Source organism: Lemur catta, chromosome 1 (assembly GCF_020740605.2).
Source record: "Lemur catta isolate mLemCat1 chromosome 1, mLemCat1.pri, whole genome shotgun sequence".
Lineage (NCBI taxonomy): Eukaryota > Metazoa > Chordata > Mammalia > Primates > Lemuridae > Lemur > Lemur catta.
The window spans coordinates 163980207-164002571 of NC_059128.1; the positions used below are offsets into that span (position 1 = coordinate 163980207).

The 22365-nt window shown below is 39.7% G+C and overlaps 1 protein-coding gene across 1 annotated transcript in view; it reads left to right on the forward strand.

Annotated features, from left to right (window-relative positions):
* Window positions 1–318: 318 nt before the first annotated feature.
* The window catches only part of LOC123643847 (collagen alpha-4(VI) chain-like), a 105694-nt gene continuing 83647 nt past the window's right edge, over window positions 319–22365 (forward strand). The window contains exons 1-4 of the mRNA XM_045559690.1: window positions 319–507; window positions 13579–13745; window positions 15354–15667; window positions 16426–16509. The gene's annotated coding sequence lies outside the window, so the exon portion shown is untranslated. The remainder of the gene's footprint in view (window positions 508–13578; window positions 13746–15353; window positions 15668–16425; window positions 16510–22365) is intronic.

Here is a 22365-nt window from a genome sequence, read left to right on the forward strand (position 1 = left end):
GCCTAAGCCTTCCTTTGGCTTATCCAGCTCCTGGGCCAGGTGCGCGTTTGCCTTTGCAACCAAGGGCACTGGTTTCGCCCGCAGATCACGTGTATCATTGAAGACTGGGAGATGGTAAGAGACTGACAGGGCTCCATCCGTCCAAGTGGGTTCTGGCTCAGCCTCGCATACCCACCTGGAGGACCTCCCAGGTCCCACCTCACATCCATCTTTCCTTCCCCACGGCCAGCCCTGCTGACTCAGTTCCCAACACCAGGTGCAGAAACAACAGCCTTACATCAACTGTGTAACCAGCTCTCACAATTGTGTGAGTTCAAATCCCTTTAATGAAGTCTTTATTATTTTTATTTCTCTTGGTGATTCTTCTTCTGTGATCAAACCCTGACGGATACAGGAGTGAGTAAAAGCAACACAATCAGGCCGAATTGATGTTTGTTCATTTATTCATGGGAGGAATGTGGATTTGTTTCAACAAGCAATGTGGAGCTATAAGAAATGTCTGCGGAGGTGAGCAATCCATTTAGCTTAATAAACAAGGAAAGAGTTTGCTAGGATGGAGGATTTTCTGAGTATTTATATTTTAGTGAAATAATTGAGTGAATTTCAGGTGCAAAGAGTGTGTACGTGCCCGTGTGTGTGTGTGTGTGTGTGTGTGTGTGTGTGTGTGTGTGTGAGTGTATGTAAAGCACTGGGATGGGGCAGCACCTTCCATGGACAACTCCCTTTAACAGCATATGTGAAGAATCAGGGAGTGCCTAGGACAGGGGCAGGGAACCTTCTCATGTTGGAAGGCCGCATTAATTTAGCTGTAATCAAATAAGGCCACATTTGAGAAATGTCAGGTATACTTAAAAATGTACATTATTTTGTAAAAAATCTAACTACTGGGCTGGGCGCAGTGGCTCACGCCTGTAATCCTAGCACTCTGGGAGGCCGAGGTGGGAGAATTGCTTGAGGTCAGGAGTTCGAGACCAGCCTGACCAAGAGTGAGACCCCGTCTCTACTAAAAAATAGAAAGAAATTATCTGGCCTACTAAAAATATATTTGGAAAAAATTAGCCGGGCATGGTGGTACATGCCAAAGTCCCAGCTACTCAGGAGGCTGAGGCAGAAGGATTGCTTGAGCCCAGGAGTTTGAGGTGGCTGTGAGCTAGGCTGATGCCACGGCACTCCAGCCAGGGCAAAAGAGTGAGACTCTGTCTCAAAAAAAAAAAAAAAAAAAAACAACAAAAAACCTAACTACTATGTACTTAATAATTTCAAAAAATGAAAACTATTTGTTAATTTTAAAGTTAACCTTTTAATGACTTTGTTGTGTCTGATTTTTGTTGGAAAGCATTGCAATTATTTGGTTGCAGCATGGAGGTCCACAGTTTCAGTTGATCTTCTAGATGGGTATCAGTCATTTGTGACAGTAAGAGTGTCTTGATTAATGTAGATTCACAGCAATAAGTGGCTGAAAAGCAAGAAAGCATTTTTCAGGCATGTTGCCGAAAGCGTAGGTATTCTACTGCATTTTTCCATATTTCAATCGGATCTTTCTTAGCATAAAACAATGACTTTAAAATGTCATCTACTGAGAGCTTAATCAATTCCATCTGTAGTTCTTTAGGTGCCTTGGTGATATCAACTAGGTGAGGTTGATCTGCTACTTTGAGTGTCATGTCATGATTCTCAAAGTCAGTGAAATTTTCATTGTATTCTCCAATTAATAGGTCTATAATAGCTGCATATTCTTCAAATGATTCACATATATCATCCTGCTCATCAACTTTTGCTAACTGGGGAAAATGTTCATCTGAAATTTCCTTTTGAAGAAGTGTTTTGAAAAAAAGATAGCTTTTTAAAAAAATGCTTGAATTTTTTCCCCCATATGATGTATAGACTTAGTTTTACCTTGCAAACAAATCTTCACGTCATTTTGATTTGACCTGATATCACATAGAAATGTTACATTCCAATAGAGATCTTCTTTCAATAATTCACATTGCTGATTTTGTTCTTCATAAAATTTTACTATCTGTTCTCGAAGAGATAAAATTTTGGCCAACACCTGTCCCTGTGATAGCCAATGTACTTTAGAATGATATGGCAAATCCACACTGAATACCTCATCTTCAACTTTAGCATGTTATAAAACTGGCAATGTCATGTTGCATTTGCAGGAATATAGTTAACAATACTTATAACTTGTTACAAAGTGTCATTTAAAATAATAGCTTTAGCACAGAGATTTTGCTGATGCAAGATACAATGAAAAGAAATGAGAGCATCTGGATCTGTTAGTACTTTTTTAATCTGGGCATATTTTCCTGTCATGGAAGGTACACCATCTGTACATACATTCACTAAATTTACCAAATTCAATCCAACTTCACGACATTTATCTTGAAAGTTGTTGAAGATATCTATTTCTTGTGTTCTGTTCACAAGAGTGCCCAAAGTGAATAACTCTTTGTAGCAAAGAAAATCGTTTGTTATGACCCGAAGGAAGTATAAAACCTGCACTGTGTAGTAATATCAGTTGATTCATCCAAAACGATCGAATGATATATGTTTTCCTTTTGGAGTATTGCATGAAGTTGTTCTGTTAAGTTGAGGGCTAATTCATGCTGGCGATCAGTTATGGCTCTCTGTGAAAGAGGCAGTTGTTTATACTTTGAAACATCAGAGTCTAAGCATCCTACAACTTTGACAATGCATTCTTTCACAATTTCTACATCCCTGGATGGCTTCCCTTTTCCCCCCAAGTATATAACCTACTTTATAAGTTGCTTCAGTGGCATTATTTCCAGGTCTTATTGCTGCTTGAAATAATTGCCTTTGCGTTTGCTTTTCATCTTTTGATTTCTGCAATACAACCTTTTGTGCCTCTCCCTCTAATTTAAAATATTTGTGGTCTTTACAGTGTTATAATGCTGATGAGTGTTGAATTTCTTTAATGTTGATATTGCAGTATCACAAAGCAAGTAAGTCATCTTATCTTTAGCAGAAACAAGATAATACTGCAATTCCCAATCCTCATTAAAAAAATCTGTTTTTTCCTTCAGCGTTCTCTTGTTCTTCTTTGACATGATGGGCTGTTAAGCAGACAGAATTAAAAAATACCATGAGCTGTGCAACTATCCACAAATTCCACTTCAAACAGAGACATAGTGCAGTGTTGCCAAAAGCTCATAAAAGACTGGTGTACTCGACCCCTGTAAACTCTCGCCAACCAACCTCATGCGGTAGTGGTGCCTGTGGGCAGGGAAAGTTAGAACTAAATCATAAGCATAGCAGCTGTCAAGTTAGCCCTTATGGCTTACTTATATTCTAATTGTGCTGGTCAATCTGGGAGGATTACTTTGTTGAAACTTCTTTTGTTCTTTGGTATTTTAAATACATTCATTTTAAAAATAAAATAAAATATAAAAGATGAACAAAAATGTATTAATAAAAATAAAAGGATTTGTTCTGTATAATTTGGACTCAGTCAAAAGGCTACACTTAAAGACCCAGAAGTCCACATGTGGCCTTAAGGCTGCAGGTTCCCCACCCCTGGGCTAGGATGTTGGCTAACTTGGTAAGACAAAACATTTTTGCTCATCATCTATGCCTACTCTGTGCCCCACCTTTTTGGGCAGGATAGGGCCATTTCTGATAGTATTAACCTCTATTCTTTTCAAATCTTCCAGCTGTCCTAGAACAATGTTGGCAAGAGCAGAGATGAGGAAAACGGTGCTGAGATTCAATTTCCAAGAATTTCTAAACAATATATGCAAACTGATGCTTGTTCTACTTACACGCTACAAAGACAATTTCCATTTCTAAGGAAATATTCACTACAAATGTTAATCTCATAGTCTTTCTCCTTCAAAGAATTGTATGAAGCCATCTTTACATGTTATTTCTGACAAGAAACAACTTGTAATAAAATAGCATCATATTGTATAGTGGTTTGGAAATGCAGAAACTAGAGAGTCTCAAATGAAAACATATAACTTTAAAGACACAATTATTCTACAATAAACTAGAGTCAGAATACAGAATCAGGCAGAACTGGATCTGAATTTTGGATTCCCTGCTTACTAGCTCTGTGGCCTTAGACGAGTCATATTTCTCTAAACCTCCAGAGAAATAGAAACACTTACTTAACCTTAGAGAATTGTAGACAGGGTTAGAAATAATTGATGTAAAGCAAGTAGCATGCCAGACACATTGGAGGGCAAGTAAAATAGTTAGGATTTTAGGATTATCTAATATACTTAGTAATTTTGTGGTCTCCTTAAATTGAGAAAATGCTCCCACCTTTTTTTAGTGGAAATCTTTAACACTCCTACCATGTTAAAGATGACTGGTAGTGATTTGGGTTGACCAAATCTGTAGGATAAATTCCTAGAAGTGGAATTGCTCAGTCTAAGAGTATGTGCATTTGTAGTTTTGATAAATGTTTACAGTTGGAACCTATGGAAATTATACTAATCTACCCTCCTACCAGCAAGACATATACACTGGGCAGATGCTTAATGAACAAGGCCAGATGACAGCTTCTTTGTGGAAGTTTTATAACATGTCTGCAAATTCTTTGACACACCTCCCAGTGAGAGGTGGGGTTTATGTTTTTCCTCCCTGTGAATCTGAGGATGTTGGCTTTGACAGATTGTTGTGGCAGAAGGGATATTATATGATTTCTGAGGTTACATCATAAAAGGCCCTTAGTTTTCACCTGGTTTTCTTGAGATGCTTGCCCTATGGAGGAACCTGAGACGGAGAGACTGGGTGACTAGCCCAAGGTCACACATCTAGGAAGTGATAGAGCCAGGCACTAGAGCTCAGGTGCTTAACTACATATGCTGTCTATCAACAGGGCCAGCGGTTCTCAGTGGAAGTGTCAGTCTGCTCTAGGCTGCCAGGTAGGGGGAGCTCTTTATAAGAAAAGGGCACAGGGGAAAAGCTCAGTGTACCTGTCATGAGTGGGATTGGGTGCTGAAGGGACACTGTACTGTGCCAAGCAGCAGGAGATACAGGTTTAGGCTTTTCTTCCATCTTCTGGTGGTGCAAAATTGGCAAGCTGTTCAAACTCTCTGAGTCTCAATTGCCTTGTCTGTAAAATGGGCTTGAAGCTAGGAGTCAGGAAATCTGGGACAGGACAGACCTGCAGTCGGCACATACTGAGCTGAAGCAGGCACCGTTGATCCTCATGTCATATCCCCTCGGTCCATCTCCATCTTCAGCTGCAGCTGCGGGAGAAAGCCCAGGACCTGTCACCCACACACTTTCAGTGTGCGCCTTGTGTTTTCTCTCTTTCTAATCCAGGATTTTCCCTAATGCTTAGGGAGGCCCTTTGGTCTTCTTGTAAGTTTGGCCTGAAGTTGACGTCCTTAGAAGCAGCCCTCAATGAACAAGAACAGGAGTTTGCAGATGAACGTCCTGGCCTCCCATCTTTCAGGTGGACAATTCTAGGAGGCACTGGGTACTCTGCCCTAGGGGTTGCCAGGGAGACAAGCCCCCTTGCTCATGGCAGTGACGATCTCACTAACACAGCCTCATGTGGACCTTTCCTCCCGCCTGTCTCATGCTCCCCATTCCCAACTCCTGCTTCCTAGGATCATCTTCCAAATAAATCACCTGCTTCCTAGTCCCCGGGTTTAAGACATTGCTGAAACAAATTAGAAAAAAGGACATTGCTCCGGGAGGATGCAGCCCTGGGGTGCACAACTGGGCCAGCATAGGGCAGACTGGATCCATGTCCTTGGACTGGGACTGTGCCTGGGAGCCAGAATTCTGCTCCAAGTCCTGATCACACAGGGAACTCTGGTTTTTTTCCCTCTTGCTGGCGATCAGCTCATCTATTCCAGCTTTTGAATGGGCTTTGCAGAGGGGCTGACATCTTCAGTTTCTGTGTTCAGAAACCTGGGCCAGAGGCTAAAATTTGTTGAAGGTTCAGCATTTATCCTTCAGATTCAGAAAAGACCTGTCAAGAAAATGCTGCCTGTGGCCTGTGTCATGCAGATCAGAGAGAGGAGCTCAGCTGCTGACAGGTCACGTGGCCAACTCATCTCTTCATCTCTGCCCACTGACTAGGAGTCCTTTTTCCTTCTCGTTCTCTCACAAGCACCCAGACAATCTCACACCGCTCCCAAACACAATATGAAGGAAAATAGCCTTCAAAGGCCAAAGCAAAGAATGCTTCCCTTTTTAAAAGGGACCCTGGAGGTTATTTCTGGTGGTGGGGTTGTGTATCATATTTCTTTCTCCTTTAGGCTTATCTGAAATTTTAGATTTTCAATTAATACCCTGAAACATGTATTTTTTGTGTGTGTGCAACATAAAAGGTTACAAATAAATTCAACTGCATGGGTAATTTATGAAATAAATAAACGAATCGTCAAAGCAATTGTAAAATAGCGACAGCTGATTATATATAATATGTGATTATATATAATCATACTCTTATTTCATTGGTCTAAATTGCATACTTGGTCTAAGTTCCTCTGCCGACCCCAGTCCCCACCACTGATCCCACAGCTGCTTTACAGAAATAAGCTTTAATCTTAGGAACTCAACTTAATGCCAAAGAACAAAGTTAGGAGCAGAAATGGGGTAGCATTGTTCTTGAGGAAGTAATTTATCGGTGAACCCTGTAAATCTAGCAGGTGTGAGTTGTACTCCAGAGCATTTGAGTTTTAGAATAATAATGACAGAAAACACCTATGTAGCAGTTGATCTATGCCAGGCCTGGTTCTAATGCTTTTCCTATATTAGCTCATTCAAACTTCACAGCGAGCTTATGAGACTGGGACTATTATTGCTATCCTCATTTTAGACAGGAGAAAACTGAAATACAGCTTGATAAAGTAACTGTTCCAAGATCACACAGCTAATAAGAGGCACTATCTATCCCCAGAGTCCCTGCTTTCAATGACTATTTTAAATATTCTCTATTTTTTTCTCTCCATGTGATGACCTCTTCCAATATTTCCTCTAGCTGGCCAGTACGGAATTCAACCTCAGACATTTTTGGGGTTTTGCTTTTCCTCATCTCCACAGGGTCAGATGAGGATTTTCAGCTTGGGACAAGGAAGGGGTCCTGAATCCAAGGTGCTCCCACCCAGGCTGTGGCTCTCTGGTTCCATAATGTTCACAGCTTGTTCTCCCTGCTGGCTCCCAGCAAAGCAGAGAAGCCCCCTCTGGGCTGTATGCCCTGCCGACTCACCCTCGTCAGGCCCCCATCTGTTGGGGCTCAGTGGGCACAAAGGGCCTAGGTCTCCTGTGTGGAGACCCCAAGCTCTACTCCAGGGCTATGGTCTCAGGACCTTGCTGTCTCCCTTCTCAACACCAAGTATCAACCTCCGTCACCTCTTCCTGTGAACACCCAACTGTACTCTCAGTTGTTCTGAAACAAATGATTTTTACTTAGTTCCCGGGGTTGACAAGAAGAGGGGGTAAAGGCATTTTAATGTTGATCCCTCCTACCAGGGTGGGGGTTGGGGAAGGACATACTAACATTATGTATATGTTTGGAAAGCCTATTACAAATCCCCTTGAACCAACATGTGAAGTAAGTAAATCAGGAGTGGAGGGAAGCTGAGGTAGGAGAACTTATGGATTAGAAAGTAGAAAAGGCAAGACCTAGAATCACTCAGGGATGATTGTTAAAAACCCCTGGACCCCTCTCCAAGTTTAGGGAATCAGAATTCTCCAGAGGATTTTTTTTTTAGCTTTTATTTATTTATTTATTTTTAATTTTTTTTTTAATCTCAGCATATTATGGGGGTACAAATGTTTAGGTTACGTATATTGCCCCTGCCCCTCCCAAGTCAGAGTTTCAAGTGTGTTCATCCCCCAGAGGATGCGCACCACACTGTGTATATACCCCTCCCCTCCTCCCCCTCCCATATGCCCTACACTCGATGAATGTTATTATTTACTGTACATGCGCTTAAGTGTTGATCAGTTAATACCAATTTGATGGTGATATCTGGAGGATTTTATGCATCCTAAAATTTGAGATGCTTTGGTTTGCACAGCCCCAAAATTTCTGCTTCACCCATGAACTGGCATCCTACTACTGACCAAAGGAAATTAGGCAACATATGAGGTCCATCCGGATGGCCAGAGCAAGCCTCAGGAATATGCTCCAGCTGCAAGGAAGCGTCTGCGTGCGGGTCGTTTCTGGAGTTTACCTGGAGCAGTGTCGTCAGAGGGAAAGCAGGTCACTTGTTAATTGAAGTTTGAAAAAAACAAACTGTTTGGGGAAGTTATCTTAATGTTGGGAATGAAGCACAAAAGCGATTGCCTGACATTTTAACACCATGCTAGAGCATTTTCTAATAAGCCTGCCTCAGGGTATTCTGACTCTTAGGGAATGTAATTTTCTTTGATTTACTATTCACAATTAATTAGAACCCATTTGTTTTACTGCTCTGAAAAGTTAGAGATTAAGTTGTATTGAACTGAAAAGGGACATTTTTTTTGGTCCTGTAGAAAAGATAATCCCAAACATTATGGTTTTGTTGCCTTGTAGGAAGTTAATCAGTGTTGTATCTGACTGATGACTCTTATTTCAGCATGCCTTTTCCCACCGACCACGTAAACCAGGTTTCTCATATCCTCATGGAACTGGCTTTGTCTTTCTGCTAGTTCCTGCATTAATGAGTTGAATAAAACATTGGCATATGCATATTATCTATTCATATGAGAATTACAATTGTTAATAACCTGGAAGTTATGCTTTCACAAAGCACACCGAGTGTTTTTAGGTGGAGGAGTAAGCTGAGGCCTTAAATGGGAAACCAGTCAAGGGGCCAGGAGGTGAATTGACTAGGAACACGCGGAGAGGTGGTGCTCTAGAAAGGCTGAGGTGAGCAGTTCAGAATGAAGGTCACAAACACGACAAGGCTCATTCTGGTTGGGTGTGACCATGCGGGGTGGACCAGGATTGATTTAGACTCCATTCTGCACCAGCCACATAACCCATTGTGCTTCCCTCTTGTTACGGATGTTAGATGCTCAAAGCTAAGTTCTATGCTCAATTGCTGTTCCTTTCCTTAGCCAGCAGTTTTTGATTCATTTTCCCTCTTTCTTGCTCTTTCATTACTTGGTCTTTCTCTTTTTGTTTTGGGTTTATTGTTTGAGGTATTATTATAAACTGTTTAAATTCCTGCTATAACTAAGCAGGGAAAAACAATCGATAAAATAAAGACAGATGACTCAATAGTGTAACTTGACCTAATTTGATGTGGTTGGTCACAATTATTAGGCTTTTTACTTTTATTTTAGTTTTTGGTTAATATCCATAGTGCCCAATAGAAGTTGGAGGTATAAGTCTCATATCTTACAATTTTACTATCATGTTAGAACAAGGCAAGACTCAGGCTGAATTTAGGCAACTAGACACATATTCAAGCAGTTGCAAACAGGCAGAGTAGGGTCAGAATTAGAGTCAGTTTATAGACCACCTGTTTGGCAAGATCAAGAAAGTGTTAGTTCTTTGTCTTATAGGAGATCTTGAGAGCACCTTGCGTGAAATAAAGGCTTGACAGAGGGCAACGTGACAATGTTCTAGAGGTAGCATTTGGATCACTGTCTAGGTAGAGTGAGGAGACCAAGAATCTTTCCAAATCAGGGGCTGGACACAAAATGTTGGAGAATCAAGTCTCAGGCACTATTCCTGAGGTGCATTGGGCTTGCCAAATTCTTGTATCCTGTTTGTGCGATGATGGGGAGTGTCTCTAGTAAATCCACATATCTGGGACATTACAGATTTCACTAATGAAAATCTATTTCCAATGACCATTAGGCTAACTAACAAAATTGCTGGTGTGGTTGGAGATGAAGATAGCTGAAGCGCTGGTGGTAGCTCTATCTGCTGTGTGGTCTTTTGATTAAATGCTTCTTAACCCCTCAGATTAGGGCAATTCACTTCTCCTAAGGCATAGAGGAAAAGTGATATCCACATACCATCCCATCCCTGGGAAAGTGTTTCAAAGCAGCGCTCTCCAACCTTTTTGGCACCAGGTACCAGTTTCATGGAAGACAATATTTACACTGATATCAGGGCAGGGGTCGGGGGAGCTCAGGCAGTGATGTGCAGGCTGGTTCCTAACAGGTCGCGGACTGGTACCAGGCTAGGGCCTGAGGGTTGGGGACTGCGGTTTTAAAGAATTTACCCACCACATCATACTCATAATACGGGAAAATTTCACTGGTGCTCTATCATGCCAGTGTAGGAAGTAAATTGTAAGCCAAAAATAACTTTGAATCAGCCTTGATTAAAATTAAGGTCGATAATTTCCATAGCAGTAAATTTGAAAGGATGGTAAGTTGTCAATGAAAGTGCTTTTGGAAGACAGCTCATTGCTTTACATAAATTAGGAAGATTAGGAAATGTTTACATACCAGTTGCAAAAAAATGGTGTTAAAGTTAAATTTATTTTTACCCTGTATCTTGTCATAATGCAGTTGATTTTTGAGTTAAGTCAATTTTCTAAAAAGGCTATTTCCTGTAATAGTAAAAATTTACTTAATGTAAACCTTTGAAAGACCATTGACTAGTAACCTTAAGACAGTTTGTTGGAAGGAATTACATTTGTCAGAATATTTATTAGAGAGAGATGTGTTTATCACTTTCAGTTGTAAACTATGTTTGTCATTGGAGGTTGAATTTATGGCCAACTTTGGGATCATTGATCTCATGACTATGACCTTTTGATCTTGTTGTAATTAATTAATAATTATATGAAAATTGAGCATTTTTTGGAGAGAGGAGTATTATTCCTCCTTGCACAAGTTCTACTAAATATTAAATAAGTGACTTTAGCAGAGAAGGATCCAAAGCAAATTATCTTTTTCCCACAGTGGGTTTGGACCTGTTTTCTTGCAACCTAATGAAGTCATGTGACAGAGTTACTGAACATTCTGGGCACAGTTTTGAAAATAATGACATTGTATGAATGACCAAAAAGCCCCAGACTTTTTGCAAAATTTAGCTATTTTTTTGTTTATGTTTCATTTCTCAATCCTTTATTCATCTGTTCTTTTGTCATGGGTGCAGAAACCTTGTCTCTCCAGCGAACATTGCTTTTGGGATTAGTCTTGGATTGTGAGAGGCCAGTGAAGTGCCACTCACACTGAGAATACTTAGCCAGCATTTGTTGATGGTGACTGGGGCTCTTCTCCATCTTCCCAGGAATCCAGTGTTTGGGGGTAGGGCTGGAAGAGTATGGTTTAAAGGTCCTTAAAGCCTTCCTCTCTGACCCCAAATGAGAAAGGACTTTATATGTCTATGTTTTTAGGGGTTGAGGGTGGAGAACAAGACTGTGTGTTCCTAAGTATATCTTTTGGCTTCCAGATCAGAATGACCAGGCCAATGTTACCAACAGAAATTTATTCACTAATAAGCACATACTCTCCCAGTGGGGCCTAATATTGGCTCATGAAATTGACAATTGGCTATTAGTATCTTCTCTCTCAAAGACCCCACAGAAATATTCTGAATCACAGACTACATTTATTGCATCATTTCCCTTCTTGGCATTTTTTTGTCCATGGAGTAATTAATCGTGAGAGGTGGTTTGCATCAGGGATTCTGTCACTGCCTAGTTTCTACCCAGTTCTGATGGAATATGTGAAGCTACAAATTTGTGACTAGCAGTGCCTGATTCATTCTATTAGGTATGAATGAAACATAGGTCTTTAAGTTTTAGAGCTCTGTAACTGTAACCAAGACTCAGGAGTTTTTGAGTTTAGCACCAAGTCTTCTCTTTCCAGCCTTAAAACTCCCTGGCTCCTCAATAATCTCTTCCCTTTCTGAAGTCACTGTGAATTTGTTGTGTAAAATTCTAGGCTTTGGTTGGGTCTAAATAGTAATAATTTCTGGGTCATATCTCATTATCTCTGCCCCTTCCCTCTCCTGCTTTCCTAAGTTCATTCCTTCATCCTCTACCCTCTGCCCTACCATCAGTGAAGATGAAAATAGAGACAGTTTTCAGATAAAAGAGCAGAGAGACTACAAAGAGAGTAAAGTGAGTAGCTGTGATCAGTTACCCAAGAAAATGACTGTTAATTGCTTATGTATCTCTCGGGCAAATTGTATCACCATTTTGGACATCGTTTTCTCTGCAAAATAAGGAGTTTGAATAGATAATCTGTAAAATCCCTTCCAGGGCTAAATTCTCTGAATATATAAACATTCACTGCAGCTGGGTGTTGTATTTGGCTCTAGGATTTTTGGTAGCAAAAGAAAATAGGAAAAGCTGTTAAATTATATGGTATTCATTGTCTGACAAAAAGACTGCAGACTTGTATCTGCAGAGATGGAATAAAACTCAAGTAAGAAAGTATCATATGGGATCCTGGAGAAAGTTTTAAACTGTCGATGCAAAAGTCATAGTAATGATGCTGGATTACAAGGGATTAAAGTTCAAATTGAGCTAGTATAAGAAAATAAAGTAATGTACTATCACAAACAACAATAGCCCAGCAAAAGCAAAACAACACGAAACAAAATTGAAATAAAAGCAAATGGAAAAGGCAGGATTCAGCTACTTGAATGTCCTCAGGATTTCATCTCTGCTTTCCTCCATGTTTTGGGGTCAGGCTGGCTGCCCCACAAAGCTGAACAGGAAATTCCAGCACACATCTATAAAGCTGCATAACCAGAGATGTTAAGAAAAAACCTAGGAAGGACTCTGATTGGCCAGTTGTGGGTCACATCCTGATTCCTGGGCCGACTGTGGCCTGTGGACTGAGTTCTGTGGTTGGCAGCTCCCCCTGGAGCCGAAGATGGAAGTTTCTTGTAAGCAGAGTGGTTACCATTCAAAGCAACCAAAGAGGAAATGACTGTTTTACTTGGTCATGGTTACTTCCTTTCCTTCTACTGTAGGTTTAGTTCTACCACATAAATGTGCTGTTTTCAAAGGTCTACTATAGCCTTATAGCTCTGAGGTCATTTAAAAAATTCTGACTTAGCTCTTGATTGAAGTTTACCTGTCAAGTTTTCTCAGAGTCTATCTCTATGTGTTTTTCATAGCAATGACTAGCAACCTCAATAAATTAATCTACGCTATGAACAAATTGACTAGAGGTGGCAAGGTCTATCTGATGAAGACCGCCAAGGACACACTTGCCGTTCAACAAGGCTATCTTGCTGACTGAGGGGGACCACACACCAGAGGAACCATAGGGTGCACCACCTGACAAAGGAAGACATGGGCTTATTGTAGTATTTGGGAGAGGGATGGGGTTTAGGCAAAAATTTAAACAAAGCAGTGTGTGTTAGCTCAAAGCAAAGCAGGACCATGTATAAAAGAGCTGAAATCAAGCCTGGGCTGAGATGAGAACTCAAGGTCCTATTTCATCAGAAATTATAAAGTTAAGATAAATGTGGAATGTTATGTGAAAACCTTTATCTGAAGCTCTACATCTGGGTTGGAAATTGAGGCTGTTAAAATGACTTAGATCCTCCAGGCAAGATGAGGTGTTTCATTTTCACCAGTTGTGATTTCAAACAGTAAAGTTTCTGATCGTCATTGATTTTGGAAAACAAGTTTTATCGTGTCCTTTTGTTAATTCACAAAAGCATTTTTTTTACAGCTTCACAGAGGAGATTCTTCCCCCTCCAATCATCAGATAAGCACTTGATCAGGGTCTCTCTTGAAATAACAGCATGGCTTTAAACCAAGAAGAGATTTAAGGTGGAAATGTCATGTCAGTTGCAAGAAGTTGGAGAAGGTCTTTTGGAGTTTAAATATATAATTGAGGTGATTATTTGCTAATTTATTCACTCTGCTAATATTTATTGAGATCCTATCATGTGCCAATCATTGTGAAGAAGACGTCATTTCTGTCCCTGAGCAGCTCACAGTCTAGCGAGGGAAATCTCAAGGAAGGAAGCAAACCCAGTACACCCTAGTGACAGCAAAGGTGGCTTTTGGCATAAATATTTGCAAGAGCAAAGAGAAAGAAGTTGTGGACTCTAGTGTGAGGAATTTGGTCCCACTCCTGATGAAAACAGTCAGTGGGACGGGGAGGGAAGATTTTGAGGCGAGGAGATTTGAAGTTAGCAAGTGTAGCAGACTCTGTTGCTCTACATCCCTGTGGTGTGTCTCTGAGCTCACCTGCAAGGAGACAGTTCTTGAGCATGTGCAAAGCCTCCCACCGCAGCTTCCAGTCTTCCAGTTTCTCAGCCTGAGGGCCTTCTCCATTGCTAAGGGAGCTTACTTAGCCTGCTCACAGGGCAGCTTGGGAGTGCTGAGGACTTCCCAGAGGTAACCTTCAACCACTGAGGGAAGGCAACTATCTCTCACTGGGACAATTCTGAGGGTTTCTCAAAGGGTCCCCAGTGAGATTGAACCCTAGTCGCTTACAGAGGTAAGGCACTCATTAAGGTGCACGTTTTGGCTTTTCTTTCTTCAGGCCTTACTTTCCCTATTCCCTACCTTGCTTCCTTGGATCACTTTGCAAGTAAATCATCTACACCCAAGTTCTTATTGCAGGGTCTGCTTTGGGGGGAACCCAAACTAAAGCAACAAGCTTCTCCCCTGTGAGAGAATAGCACACAAGGAGAAGCAGGAAGCTGGCTTGAAGGTCAAGGGGAGGAGAGAGAATGGAGAAAAGTGAATGCATGAAGCGACAGAAGAAATAAGGACCTTACTACTTAACCAGGGTCAGTGTTAGAGAGAGTTTAAGACCTTGAGCCTAAGGTCATCTGGGGATCCAAGCTGCTCCTGAGGGCTCTGGAAGAATACAAGAGAGAGTAGGAAGAGGATGCTGTTTGATGGGTGAATCAGAGGGGAAAACATGCCTTCCTGAGCAGAAGAAAGGGACAGAAGATGGAAGGCACTGGTTGGCATTAAGCACCTGAGCGTAACTGTTTTTGCTGATGAATTTTATGCATGATAGCTTATTTCCCTGGGGAATCAGAGCATTAGTAAACACTCACTGCTTCTCAGCTATATGCTAAATGACTTTATTTCTAAGCAGAATAAAACTTTCCCCCCTGTTATACCACCTCATGGATAATTAAGGGGCAATTGATGAAGAATGAACTAGTTATCATTTAAAAAGTTATCCTCTGTGTAGGGGGCTCTCTAGGTTTTCTGTCACATTTAATAATCCTGGAAAAAACAGAGAGAAGCATGAATTTAACTCAGTTAATGATAGACTTGTCTTTCTAGTGACAATTTACTTCAGGAAACTTTATTTGACCTCATTTCCTTGAATACTTATGCCAGAAACTAAACAACACTGCATTTTCAAGTATAGTTCCTCAGATTTTGAGATAATGGTGATAAACATGCATGCAAAATGTGGTGGTGATGGTAGCTGACCACTTCACCCTCTAATTCATCCTCTCCTCTTCTTCCAAGGTAATCGTATTGAGCTGAGCACATGGCTGCCTAGCTGGACCAAGCCCTCTTTGCAGCTGGGTGAGCCTATGTGAGCAAGCTCTGACTGATGGAATGGGAGTGGAAGTAACGTGAGCAACTTCTGCTTTACTTGCTTAGAAGGAAATCTCTGAGCTAAGCCCTTTCATCCTTCCTCCTGGCTACACTGGTGATACGTGCAGGAACCTTAGATGCCACGTGCTGAATATGGCCAGTCTGCATTAGTCTCAGTCACTGAAGGATTGTGTGAAGGAAAGCCTCCTGCTGACCTGGATTACCCACTTGGATTGAACTTTGTGAGAAAGAAACAATTTTCTTTGTTCTTTAAGCCACATTGTTATTAAGTTTCTTGTTAGAGCAGCTTAACTCTTACCCTAACTCATGTATACACACATATGAATACTTATGCATTTCTTTTAAGTCCATCCTGATTTCTAATCTTATTGGCATGGGCTAGTTTAGAGCATCCAAGATGGCTGCAGATGCTTGAGTTTCCCAGCCTAGGTAAAGGTTATCAATCCAGGGTGTGTTTGTCATTGTTCAGTTCATTGATTTATTTCAACATCCATCCATCCATCCATTGTACATGATGTGTTGAGGCCCAGTATGTGTAACTGTTTGCTACAGAATGTCCAGGGGATATGAGAGACACAAAGATGAATGATACCCAGGCCCTGCTCTCAAGGAATTTATAGTCTAGAGACTTCAGGTGGAGACTAAAAACTTTGAAATAGGGATAATTATGATGAAATCTTATTCTTGGGAATTTTAATTAAAATTGAAAAAGGCTGGTTTCATTTATATTACTTTATTATTACTATTTTTTTTAGAATTCTCTCCCTGTTTTTTTTTTTGTATTCATTTTTAAGGCCAGTGTGTACAGAGTGAATGATCATTTTTATTTAATGGCAGTAAGGCACATGAGGCAATGTGTCCGTCACTGTAAACACAGCCCTCACTCCTCACCCAGGTCCCCCCTCCATGATCCTAGGAGAGTATTAAACACTGGAAAAGCTCATGTATCATTGTGCCCTTAAGCCTTCTTGTACTCTAGGGACTTCCTGAGGCTTAAACAGCTTCTTATGGGATGAAGACAAGAAGGAGAAATTGAAAGGACCAGCCTTAAAGGTTTTGTCAGGTAAGAGGAGATTTCTATTTCCTTTATCCATCCATTAATCCGTCTTATTTTTGATACATATTATTATTTATTTTTTCCCCCAGGAATAGTTTTTATAGGTGGGAACTTTTTATTTCTATTTATTTTTGCAAATGCATCTCTTCTTTCTCATTCACAGGCTGAGAGAGACAGAGACCTGTAGGAGTAAAAACAGACAGATGAGGAGGAGAGAGACTGAAAGAGAGATCTTGACTAACAAAGAGATGGAAAGAAATCAAGGCAGGGATAAAGACACAGAGAAAAAACCCAAAAGAACATCTGTTAGCATAAGAGAAAGAGAAGTACCTAAAATGAAAACTATGATAAAAAGGGATCTGTGATTCTCTGAAAATTTATTGAGCAGAAAGATATGAAATATTTTGGGATGCACTCAGAATTTAGCATCTGTTTGGAAAGGGGAGCCCAACTTATGTTATGGGGACTGATGCATGTTTCATGAATTACTTCATTGATACAAAGCTTTGGGAGATTTTAAAATTGGAAATTAGTGTTACAATGGTAAGGCCAAAGGAAGAAGAATGTTTTAATATTTGCTATTGTAAATATTAATGAATAAACAGGCTGAGTAGAGACATAAAACTCAGGTAAAAAATAACTCTTCCTCTCCGAGCATTTCAAGAGGCAACGTGGGCAATTTTAAGTTAAAAGTAGGAGCTGTTTTCTTCTGTTTAGCTTACCAAGATTTATATAATTTGACTACCATTTCCTTTTCATTGACTAACATATGCAATTTTAACAAATAAGTTAAATAATTATTTAAATTTTTAATGAGAAATTTCAAACCTACAGCAAAATTAAAAGAATTCACAGAGAATACATGTATAGTCACCATCTAGATTCTATCATGAATGTTTTGGCATGATTGTTATATCACATATCCATTCCTCTATCCATCCATTAATCCATTGTATTTTGTTGATGCATTTTAAGTAGATTGGGATATCAATACCTTTCTTCATAAACACTTCAGCATGTGTATAACTTCCTAAATTTCAAGAAAATGGTTATTTTTATAAAGCACTTCAAGAAAAGTTCATGTGTAATGATTAGTATTAGATTTTGTGTACAATTTTATTGATGACTGAGGCTGCTATTTCTACTTTTAAATTCACTGAACAAACATAGGATGGTGACAACTGTTAGAAATGACTTCTGTGGGACAAAAGAATCAAATATTGACTGAGAATTATTCCACAGTTTCCACAGAAGAAACAGCTATCATTCTTTTTTGTATTGATCTTCAGATGCTAAGAAATAGGCTCAGGGAATAAAAAATAGAGGAGAGCCCTCTTTTATTTCAGCCCCTGAATGTGTTGCCAAGCGACCTTTGAAAGCAGAATTCTATCTGGTAGTTTTGACTCACAGGGATGGGCTTTGAAATGTCTATGGAGGCATATATTTTGCTATGGGCAAGAGTAATGGAGCCCTGTCTACATTTTGCAGAAACAGCAAGTATGGCACATTATAAAGAGACAAGAAAGTGAAACGATGAGTAATATCTACCTGATATTTTGGCCTTAAGTATTCTGAGCTGAAAACACAATGACTCCTTTTAAAAAGATCATGCAGGAAATTATTTTGCCCAAACACTCCAACCAAATCTTGAGTCTTGTGTTTGAGCAACTCACTATCTAAATGAATTTTTGTGACTGTGAGTTCGAGAAGATTCATCTTTCTGACCGAATCTCCCCCTGCCTCCTTGGCATTGGTTGCTGTCATAGACTGGCTGCTCCATTTTTGATTTCTCTGAGTTGTTAAACCAAATCCCATTCAAATACTATGCCCATGATCTGGTTTTACTGATTCCACAAACCTGCCACGTGTTTAGTTTTATGCTGTTTGTTCTGATTATATTTCTAATACATTAATTAAAAATATAATTGCAATTAAAGTGTAAAAGAGAACCCAATAGGCTTTGAGTCCTCCATTTACCAAAATAATGGTCTAGGAAGCATGGATCTTTTCAAGCTCTCTAAATCTTTGTGTAGAACATTCTGTCTTGAGAATAGGAGGTCTATTTTTTTTTTTGAGCAAATATATTGAGCACTATGAGCCAGGCACTGGAGTCACATGATGGAAAACAAAAGGATTCTTCTTGGTACTTATATTCTAGCTGGAGGTGGGGGTTTGACAGTAGATTATTAATAGTAACCATGATGAATATTATTGTAGCATGTTAGGTGATCAGAGCAGGGTAAAAGGAAAAGCACAGCAGGATAAAGGGGATTGGGTGTGCTGGGAGAATGAGGGTGGGTAGAAGTTTTAACACATTAACTGCCACGTGAGTTGTATTTAACTCATGCTAATTTTGAGCCCAGGGCCTCGTGAAGCAAAACCTGGGAAAACCCTGCAGTTGGTTCACGAAAATCTTACTTGTTGGTGTTCCTTTTGTTGCAATTAATATTGACAATTTAATTAAAAAAACAGGGATTAAATGAATAGAAGTCAATAACAAATTTTTCATTAAATTAGAAAGGATCATTTTGTTTTTGAAGTTTTTATTCTATTTTATCTAAATGATATAAAATATCACACAAAATGTACAAAAATATCTATTTTTGTAATAAAACACGGTGGCCTCAAGGAAAATAAATGTTTTTTTCTAGTGTGGCAGTCACTGTGCTAAGTAGAATAATCACGATGGACCTTACTGAGAAGGTGACACTTGAGCAAAGACTTGAAGGAGGTAAGGGAATTAGTTATGGAGATATGGGGAGCAGGGTTACAGGCAGAGGACACAGCAAGTACAAAGACCCTAAGTAGAGAGTGTATCTGGCCTATTTGAAGAAAGGCCAGGAGGCCAAAGTGATCTGAGTGTAAAGAGTGAGGGTGAGAGAGGAGTCAGAGAGACTGGGCCTGCATCACATAAAGCTTTGTAGCCTATTTTGTCTTTTTCCTCTGAGTAAAAGAAGAAGCCACCTGCTTTGAGCACAGGTGACTTAAATTTTAAAAGGATTTCGCTGGATGTATGTTGAAAACAGACTTCAAGGAAAAAGGTTAGAAGCAGGAAGGCACATGGAGGTTATTACAGTCATCAGGCAAGTGAGATGTTGGTTAGCGTGGACCAGATTATTGGCAGTAGAAATGGTGAGAGATGCTCACTTTCTGGTTACTCAGCTTTGAAGGTAGAACCAACAGGATTTCCTGGCCGGTTGGATGTAGGGGGTATGTGTTTGAGAGAGGGGGTCAATGATAACTCCATATACTTTAAAAAAGTAACTCCATGATTTTTGGTCTGTGCAAATAAAAGGCTGCAATTGTCATGAACTGGGAGAAGTGAAGGGAGGGGTGGGGAAAAGGGAAAGAAGAAAGAAGGGAACTGCTCTCGGTGTTGAGTATAAATGATGAAGACCCAGTCTTAACAGATTCCAGTTATTCACTGAGGTAAGAATACTAGGTTCAGAGGAAAAATATAACAGGGAGCAATTTACCATCAGGCTTGAGTCACGGGGTAACATCTGAGCTGGCCTTTGAGCAGCCTGCCAGGTGTGTGTGTCTGCACATATGCGCGTGTATTGAGGCTGCAGAGTGGTGTGCAGCCTTCTAGGCAGAGGGTAGGGATAAGTGACATTTTCCAAATCTGCAAAATTTCAATGAATTTGGCAAAACATGCTGTCTTGTAATTATATTACCTTCACGAAGTTTTGTGGTTTAGCCAATGCATCCTGCAATGTATACAGAAATATCTTTATCTTTCTGAGGGCCAGATAGATTTGTGTTGCTGCATTTGGTGGATTTTTTTTCAATTTATGTTTTAAAAAATATTATACGCTATTTAAGATATTTAAAAACTGTACAAAGAATAGTTCAACGTCACTTGGTTATTTTAAACTGAGATACTGGAGATAAAAGTGACAGATTCATTTCAAAGAACATAGCTAGTTAAAAAATTTTTTTTATTGATACATAGTATTTGTACATATTTACAGGGTACATGTGATATTTTGTTACATGTGTAGAATGCGTAAGGATCAAGTAAGAGTATTTAGAATATCCACCACTTTGAGCAATTATCATTTTTGTATGTTGAGAACATTTCAAGTCTTCTCTTCCAGCTATTTTGAAATATACAATACATTGTTGTTAACAGTAGTAATCCTACTCTGCTATTGAACATTAGAACTTCTAGCTAACTGTATGTTTGTACCCGTTAACTAACCTCTCTGTATCACCTTCCCCACCTCCACATACCCTCCCAGCCTCTGGTAACTATATTCTACTCTCTACTTCTATGAGATCAACTTTTTTAGCTCCCACATATGAGTGAGAACATGCAATATTTGTCTTTCTGAACCTGGCTTTTTTAATTTAACATAATGACCTCTAGTTCCATCCATGTTGCTGCAAATGACAGATTTCATTCTTTTTTTATGGCTGAATAGTGTTCTACTGTGTATACATTACACAGGGTCCTTTGATTTAGTTTCTCACTGTTGTAAAAAGTTTGTTACAATTAAAATACCTCTTTTGTCATAGTGTGGTTATTTGACAGACATAATGAAGCAAAAATGTAGTTAGCTCTTTGATTCCAGCAAAGCATTTCTCTTAGAATAAAAAGTGCTAAGATTTGGTTCTGTCAATGAGAAAGGACTAAATTTTGGGAATTTTTTTCGGTAGATTGTTGCTTGACAAAGGTGATGGTAACCAATTTTATAGCTTTTTACAAAGTCCTTCCTCCCCCATTCATTCCTGCCATTCTCACAATAACTGCCATGTGACAGTGGCAAGGTATCATTGCCTCTGTTTTATGGCTGACAAGAGCTGAGGCTTAGAGAGTCCAAGAAACTTCCAAGAAACCACATAACAGGAATGTGGCAGGACTGACAACTGAACCAGAAAATTCAAAGTCAAATTCTGTGCAATTTTTTTTTTTTTTTTTTAATTTCAGCTCTTCATGGGGGTACAAAACCTCAGGTTACATACGTTGTCCGTGTCCCGCCCATCCCCCTGAGTCAGAGCCCCAGGCGCGTCCACTCTCGAGACAGTGTGCCTGGCATACACCATGCAGTCATACCTCCATCCCCTCCCCACCCACCTCCCCGAGTTCAGTTCTGTGCAATTTTTTACTGCACCACACTATACCTTCTCTCCAGTTTCTGGAGCAATCTTCTTCTTAAAGCATATAAAGGAAATAAAGGACTGTGTATGTGATGCCGGATTAGACAATTGTCAATGGTCATTAGGTCTTGTCCTTATTTGCTATCATAACCTGCACTTTCTGTGTTTTCTGGTGACAGGAAATAGGGGTAAGGGGTAAGCCCAAGGTCTTTGGAGAGGCCTGATCTGCTTAGATTATAGGCAGCCTTTCTGAATAAAAATGCCTCAGCGTCGCAAAATAGACTAACACAAATGTTTATCAGAGATATTGGCCTGACCTTTTCTTTTCTTGTAGAGTCTTTGTTTGGCTTAGGTAACAAGATGATAGTGACCTCATGTTTGTAAGTATTCCCTCTAGCTCTATTTTTTTGATAGAGCTTAAGAGGTATTGGTAATAATTCTTTGAGTGTTTGGTAGAATTTTGCCATGAAGTCATCTGGTCCTGGACTTTCCTTTGTAGGAATGTTTTAAATTACTTATTCAATCCCTTGATTTGTTATTTATCTGTTCAAACTTTCTGTTTCTTCCTGATTCAATCTTGTTTGGTTATATTTTTCTAGGTTTACCTATTTTCTCTAGGTTATCCAATTTTTTGGCATATAATTGTTCTTAATAGTCCCTTATGATTTCTTTCATTTCTGAGGTATCTGTTGTAATGTCTCCACTTATATTTCTCATTTTATTTATTTCAGTCTTTTCTCCTTTTCTGTTGGTTTAGCT